This window comes from Lycium barbarum, chromosome 9 (assembly GCF_019175385.1).
Source record: "Lycium barbarum isolate Lr01 chromosome 9, ASM1917538v2, whole genome shotgun sequence".
Taxonomy (NCBI): domain Eukaryota; kingdom Viridiplantae; phylum Streptophyta; class Magnoliopsida; order Solanales; family Solanaceae; genus Lycium; species Lycium barbarum.
In genome coordinates this window covers 54,231,552-54,240,183 of record NC_083345.1, presented here as the reverse complement: position 1 = coordinate 54,240,183, position 8,632 = coordinate 54,231,552, and the positions used below count along the sequence as shown (strand labels likewise).

Genomic DNA, 8,632 nt, shown 5'->3' with positions numbered 1-8,632 from the left:
AGACAGAGTCGTAGTCCAGACAGACAGACGGAAGGATACCGGACAGAATCATAGTCCAGACGGACAGACAGAATCATAATCCATACGGACAGACAGAATCAGAATCCAATCAGACAGACAGAATCATAATAGGGCACAAGAACGTGGTCGCCACTCCTGCCTTTGGCGCCACAACATATCATATTTCAGAAGATTTCACATCTTCGAACATCTCCGTCACATAACACATCATATCATAACCACGGTAACCCCGGGGACAGATCACACGCCGGGAAACCGGACACATCATACTTCGTAACATATACACGGTAACCGGGGACGACATATACCACAGCACCACGGAACCGGACACATCATACCTCGGAATTCATACATGGGACCCGGCCCCCGACAAGGGACTCGGCGGCCCATCCGCACGATATAAACCGGCCCGGGATCCGGTGAAAGGAAGCATTGAGACATCCATGAACAGATTAATGAAAAACCACATACATACAGATCATTATACCGACTCAATCAAACTGAAGTAGGCCAAATGGCGAGTCAAATCAGAGTATTCGGATAGCGTTCATAATATGCGCCTATATCCTGCTTGGGAAGGCACGACAGATTATTACCAGAATCAGATTTTTAGATGTCAAAGCCATTTTGTAAAATTTATATAAAAAGTAGTCATATCATGATCGGAATAATAGTCCAGATGTTGCTTCTGAGAAACGGACAGAAATAGGGCAATTTAGGTCATATAAAAAATGTCGGGGCCTTGTGGGCCCACCTCGGACCAACTTGAGGCGACATACGTAAATTACTGATGATAGACCTTAAGAGGTCATCCATAATTATTTGGGAGTATTCCGACTTCGTTTAGGAAGGTTTCATACAAAAGTTCACTTTAGGGACAAATTATAAGAAAAGTGATTCAGTCTCGCTGAAGGAATTAGAGCGGGTTTCCATCTCGAATTCCGGGGAACAAAGTCGTATTTAAGGCTCGTGACCGAGCCTATTATGTTCAGAACATGCCTAAGAAGGAAGGGGTAGGCTTTACATACCTCGATTGCGCCTTACGCTCGCTTGGCTTCGATTCCAATCTCGTCCAGAATCTACAAATGGTCATGTTTACCAATTGTCAAATTCAAGACTTAAGACTCCAAATTCATTACATATTTGCCTACCGAAATTTCGGCAGCATTTCCTTTATACATATAACATCCCCAAAAGTTAAACACAGCCAAACAATCAACGCAACCCAACAACAATATCCATAATGACAACAAGTATTTCAAAACACATAATATGGCACAATTTGCCATCTTTCCGTCATAACGTAACATCTTTCATTCCGACCTTACACTTCCAAACCAAACTTATTATTTTCGTATTCATCACTCATCAAGATCACTACAACATGATTCAAAGGCATATCCTATCGTTTTCACCAAATATACATAAAGTATGCACAATATACAAGTTTCCTACCAAAAGCATAATTCACCCACAACTTCCAATCTTTTAGCAAATATGTTCATGATATATTTCTATCTTTCAACTTCATCAATGACAACCATAATTTGCCTCTTAATACTTTCATTTCCATTTTTACATAAGTGACAATAAATTTGCATAATTTCCTACAACAACTTAACAACCATTCTTCCATAACAACTAAAGTCATTATTCTTCCATTCATTTCACATTCACACCATTAACATACTAAATACAACAAATCCATTTTCATTTCAACCTCCTACATCACACGGCCACACACTAAATTTTCCAACTTCCACTAATTCATTCAACTTTCACTTCCAATACAATTTCTACCATACTACAACTAGATTTCAACAAAAATTCAACTCATCATATATATGCAACATATGCATACACACGGCCAACATACACTTACCCCCAACACACAAAATTTTCATGCTTTTCATTCATTTCCACACACTACAACATACATATACCTTCCATCACATAACAAAAGCATAAAATCCTTACCTTCTCCAAGACCTTCCACTTGGGGTTAAGGTTGCTTCCTTGCCAAGATAGCTATACCACCTTGAAGAGGACCTTGCACTTAGTAATAATCCCACAAGAAATGGATTTTTGAACCCAAGATTAGGCTCCAAGAATTTTTCTTTCTTTTCTTTCTCTCTTTCTCCTCTAGCCGAATTGCCCTCTTGTTTTTCCTCTTGTTTGTTCTTTGTTTTTATTGAAGCTTCCAAGGGATATGGATGAATATATAATGTCACATGGAAATTAATTAAGCATTGGAGGCTTGGGCCATAAGTGGCCGGTTAGGCCTCCCTTGTTTGGGCCTCACTTTCTATTTTTTTTTAGCCCAATTGTTGGCTAAATAATTGTAACTCATGGAACAAGTTCCCAAAATTCCAATTTTGCCCTTGGTCTCCTTTCGTAATTCCACACCAATGTATTCATAGCCGACACATTCATACCAAGCAAGGTCCAAATATAGCCTTATTCATTACAAGTCAAGTTATGTCAAATTGTTTGAATATGCAAAAATGCCGGATGTAACAGAACGACGAAAAAAAATTCTGAGAAATGGGGTTATACGACCGCTTATACAGTCCGTATAACATTATACGGTCCGTATAAGGGTCCGTATAACACCCAACAGGAAGATGTTTTCCCTGATGATGAACCACAGACACTTATACAGACTGTACAATGTTATACGGTCTGTATAAGTGGTCCGTATAAGACCCGATGGGCTGAATAAGTTGTAGGTATAAATACATGTTCCTACTTTTATTTTCTCATTCTTTCCACTTCTCCCTCTCTCTCAAGAATTATAGAGGATTCTACACATTTCATCTTCAAGAATACAAAGGAAATCAAAGGTTCATATCATAAATTCAAGTGAATCAAGTGCAAGAAGCTCACTAGGGTTCATCTAAGGAAAGAAATCCCTTTGGAAGTGGAACTAGGGTTTTCCTCAAGTGGAGTATTGCTATCCAAAACTCATTCCTACTCAGTCAAAGGTAAGTTTTATGATCATTTCATGTTGTTTAAAGTATTGAGAGGTTGAAAGACTTGGATTACGGAAGGAAGTAGAAAATGGGTTACAAACGTGAAAATAGTGACATTGTTGAGTAGTAGATTAATATGAATCCCGATTCTTGATATATTGTGATTATAATTATGTTATGAATGATGTTAAGAACATAAGAGAAACTTTAGATGTGGATGAATGTAATGTTGTATTATGATCATGATTATGGATGACCTTGAGAGGGAGTTGTGGGAGTTAGATAATGATGAACTTGACAAAATTTATTGATTAAGATATTATGAATGTTATCATTGATGATTGGGAATTGATATATGATATGGAGAAAGTTGTATAAACAAAGGAGATGCTGCCCAATTTTCTCTAGCTTTAGTTCAAACGTGTTTACGTTATCGATTATCTAATATTAGTATGAACTCTCTTGAAGGTAGAAACGTGAATATTTGAGAGGAACATTTAAGTGATAGAGTAGCTAAACGAAAAGGTATGTGAGGCTAGTCCCTTCCTTTCTAAGGCATGAATCTTATGACATGATTTTTCCTTATTCTCCATGACCTTCTTACATTTCGGAAATTATGAGTCTATGTTCATGAAGAGCCTCATATGAGATAAAGATAAGAGATACGTTATGAGTATGATAATGATGATGAGCTTAAGTCTAAAGATTCTAAAGTTCATGATATGATGCTTCTATATGCTAATGATCCTAATTATGATTAATTGATGTCGTTCTTTGGGCTACACTCACCTTATATGCTAATTCCTTCATGGTAAGGTAGAATGCTTATGAAACTCCATAATGGAATCAGGGGTTCACGACCTTATGTCACCCGGATAAGGTATAGTTATCTTTGAGTTCCTATGCATGCATTATGATGAGTACATGATGATGATATTACACCGTTCCTATATGGCCGGGCAGACACCGCTAAGGCGGGCAGCGTATACACCATGTCTAGATGGCATGGGCAGACACCACTAGTGGGCGGCATGAGATGGTTACCCCGGACGCGGGCTAATGATTATCACCGTACCTATATGGTCGCGCAGCTTATATATGTATATGTATACATGACATGATGATGTTTATGAAGTAAGTTAGCATGCATTATTTCCTTCTTAAGTGACACTCAGTTACAGGTTGTTCTCCAGATGATGTCTCTTTAATTATTGATATGTCGTTATTGCTTATGCCTTACATACTCAGTACAATGTTCGTACTGACGTCCTTTTCTTTGGACGCTGTGTTCATACCCACAGGTAGATAGGGAGGCGACCCAGATTCATAGGAGCTGACCAGCAGATTTACGAGAGCACTCTATTATTCCGGAGGTGCTATTTGATTTATTATTTTGTGTACATATTTGGGCACGGCGAGGTCCTGTCCCGTCTTTATATCTAGTACTCTAGTAGAGGCTCGTAGATACGTATGTATGGATGATATGGCCTCCTGATTTCCCTCATTGTATGTATATATTATTTTGATAGCCGAAGGGCTTATGTATATAAAGGCGGGCTTATGTATATTAAGGCAGATATGCTTGAAATTGAAAAATGGTTTTCCTTATGATTAGATGTGTGAGGACAATAAATGTATGCAGGATAAGTTTGATGAGTATTAGAATGAGTGGTACTCGGTAGTTAGCTCCGGGTACCCATCATGGCCCCTCATCGGGTCGTGACACATGCATATGAAATGTAAGCATTGCCCTAATTCCTTCTGGTTTTCACCATAAAAGGCCAAAAAGAGGAACTAAGGAGAAAGCATAATTTGACATTTTTCCTATAAGCCAAAAGAGTTGGCCGGTGGCAACATGACTAAAACATTTTAACCAATGATTTGAAAAACTCTAAAGGAGTAGCACTACAGCACTGCAATATCTATTGAATAGTAAGATAGTCATTATGGAAGAATCAACACTTACATGTACGGAAATCAATCCTATTCTTTTATTGGCTTGGAAGCCCGTTTGTTGTCACTTCTTATAAGCCAAAAATAATTTGGAAAACTTCTTTTATGGACTCTATTCAGCTGCATTTGCTGATGCAAGATTATTAAAGGCTCTTAAAGAAGTTAGACGGGCATAGAGAACTTCTCCTATATGCCAGCAAAATATGTTTCAAACTACTATGATCCAACTTTCAGAGGAAGTCAATATAGTGAACCATTACATAAATGGCTGGCAATGATAATCTAAGGATCGACATGCCATCTTCACCCTATAGTTCATCCGATGAACTCAAAGTCAAAGGTGTATAAAAGTTTCTACCACAATTTCTATCACGATGTCGTCTAAGTCCTCATAAAAACATGGAATCCTTTTTAGGTTAGAGACATACATGGAATCATTTTGGAAATTTACAATAAGTTAATATTAATAACAATCTCTGCGATGAACTATGTAACTGTTCCTATTTTATAAGTTAAGGTAAAACCATCTAACTGTTCCTTTTTTAAGTTTGTGACTTATCATTTCAAGCTTTAGTATAAAATTCAGTACTAGTGCCTTTTATTTCAGGAACATGAGACCTACACCAAGATTCACTAACATTATGTGGACTTATCAAATTACCTACAGTACAATCAACTATTGCACTGTTCAGAGAGAGTCTCTGTGAGTTGTGACTCTGTATCATTAGACAGAACACCAAACTTTTATGATAGAGGACATCCCCTACTCAACTTTATGGAACACTCTATTGCTATGAAGCACCTTCTGTTGAAATATGTGGTTCCTTATTATTGTTAAGCAAGGAAAGTTTCTAACAGATAATTCTAGCTCATTCTACAGTAAGATAAACTAGGTTGTCCATAAAGTGGGGACTCTGATATGTAGGCAGCTACAATTTTCTAAGTTGGTTAATTTACAAATTGATTCTGACATCTTGATGACAAGCACTCTGATGAATCTAAAATCAAAGGCTTTCCTTTAAAATTGTTGGCTTATTTGTAAATAATATCAACATTAAACTGCATACATTGTACTAAAGAATAGTGTCTGCCAGAGCCCGTATTTCCACTAAGGAATTCTAAATATAGAAGTAAAGACACAAAGAAGCTAAGTCGATTCGACGTCTACTATATATACATAAAAAATGATTTAACCTTATATACAAAACACCCTTGCACCGTTGATGTGCCGAGAATTTATCGCACTTTCAAGGCATTTTTACGAGAAGTTTTACTTGTTTTTATGCAAGTTAGTGTCTATTTAATGTGTTTTTAGTATTTTTCAAGTAACGGAACAGATTTGGAATGAAAACAGTTAAAAGTGCAGAAGTGGTTCTAAACCCAGTTTACGGACCGTATTCTCAAATACGGGCCGTATTCCATGGGCGTATTTAAGGATAAGAAGAACCAGAAAGGAAAGCTAAAGAGATGGTGATTTATGAACATTTTTTACGGACCGTATTCCACTTTACGGTCCATATTTCAAAGCGTATTTAACCATTCAAGCATCTGGCAGAAAGTCAAAGTTTTGGAAGTTGAAAGACGACTATGCAGAAGAAGGACTGTAAATCACTTTACGGTCCGCATTTCAATAGATTGCAGTTTCTCAAGTCTTGAAGGAATACCTGGTCGTAAACTGGTTTACGGTTTGTATTTCAATTAACGGACCATATTTCGTATCGATGGGGACCAAAGTGCAAATCTGTAACTTTAACGTTTTCAGAACCTATAAATAGTCATTGTAGGGTTTTAATTGTGATTGATTATTATTTTTTGACTTTTGGCATAGAACATTAAATACTCTCTAGTTTTTGAAGGTTCAAACATTAATTCAAGTATTATCAATTCTTTTTTTCTTCCAAAGTAAGTAATTATGAATTCTTCAATTTCTTATTTCTTGTTCTTTGTCATGAGTAGCTAAATTCCCTTACTAGGGTTGTGAACCCAATGATGGGTGTTTTGTAATTGATTTTTGTGATTGATATACACATAATGGATTATTAGGGTTTATTTATTCTTCATTCTTCATTCATAATTTATGGTTGCAAACATTGATTAAAGCCATAAACCTTGATTTATTTTGGGAAAATAATTAGGGTTGGTAAGAATAAATAATAAGAACTCAAAGAATTAAACTTTGTTTAATAAATTCACTTAGGAATAAGAAGAATTTGCTTGGCATAATTAACCATTCTTCATAGTTACTTTCTTATATTTGGAAAAATCATAGAAAGAAATAATCTTTACTTATTGGGAAATAGTAGAGATTCATGTAGAGGTTAAGTGCATTCATACAATGATCCATTAGAAGTATATCAAGATCAATACCCATGATCATATGCCTTATCTAACGGGGACACAACCTTGGTTTCTTTTACCATAAATTACATCCAAAGCAATTAGTCATAAAAACCCAACTTTTACAGAAATCATCAGAGTAAGACATTAGACCTAAATTAAGCTTTCTACGAGTTTAGTAACCTTTTCAAACCATATTCCCTGTGGGATTCGACCCCGACCTAGTTTGGTTGCTATATTTGACATCGTCCGTGTTATACCATTAATAGGTGTAATTTGAGCGTATCAAATTTTGGCTCCGCTGCCGGGGAATACGGTTGTGAAATTACTAAATAGTATTTTCTTTGATTGAAGTCTTTTGCTTATTCCATCACACCTTGTTTTCTATTCCTTGTAAACCAGGTGAATATGAATCAGAATCAGCAAAACCAACGTGTTGGTAACCAGGGGAATCGATTAAATAATCAGGCGAATGAATCAGAGGAAGAAAATGTCTTCGCTGATCTTATTTAGGAGGAGGACTATGCATCTGCTATTGTTCATCCTCGATGTGGTGCTACACACGTAAAAATTGACTTCTCTCTATACCAGTTGTTGAAGCTTGAGGGCTACTTTCGGAACTCTACCGAGAATGACCCTCAACGTCATTTGCAGAATTTTATGGATGTGTGTGCTAATCACATCCAAAACAACGTTCCAGAAGATGATATTCGGTTGAGGTTATTCAAATATTCCTTAGCTGGATATGCAAGAGCATAGTTCGAGAAACTGCCCCGGAATTCTATTACTACATGGGCAGAGATGGTAACAGTCTTTCTCAAGAAATGGTACCCTTCTAGCAAGAAAGCTGAGATTCGTGATAAGATATATGAATTTAAGTAGCGACCGGGGGAACAGTTATATGAAGCTTGGGAGAGATTCAAAGAGTCCTTGCAAAAGATTCCGAATCATGGTTTTTCGGAGAACATATTAATGGAGAAGTTCTACCGAGGGCTAGATCCAGTGATGCAATCAGTTGCTAACAATGCAGCTGATGGTTGGTTTATGAATAAATCTTACCGACGAGTGCCCAACATGCTTGACAGGCTGACTACTCATAATTAGGCTTGGTACTCAAACAATGCTGATGTTGTTCCTTACGGTAGTGCTATGATACAGAATATGGTAAAGGAGAATCTAGATACCCAGCAAACATTGGCTGAGCTACCGGGAAAATATTTCCTTGCTAACAAAGAAGTTTGATGAGACCCAGATTAAGAAGGTGAATGTTTGTGAGGATGATACAGGTATGCCAAAAAGAATGTACGAGACTCAAGAGGGTCCGTTTCATGATGGACCTCCTATGTAGA

At 37.0% G+C, this 8,632-nt stretch overlaps 1 non-coding gene across 1 annotated transcript; it reads right to left on the bottom strand.

Moving 5' to 3' along the window:
* Positions 1-8,133: 8,133 nt before the first annotated feature.
* On the bottom strand, positions 8,134-8,239 carry LOC132612443 (small nucleolar RNA R71). The gene has a single exon (XR_009571803.1). It is a non-coding gene; the product is annotated as a small nucleolar RNA R71 (small nucleolar RNA).
* Between the last annotated feature and the right edge of the window lie 393 nt (positions 8,240-8,632).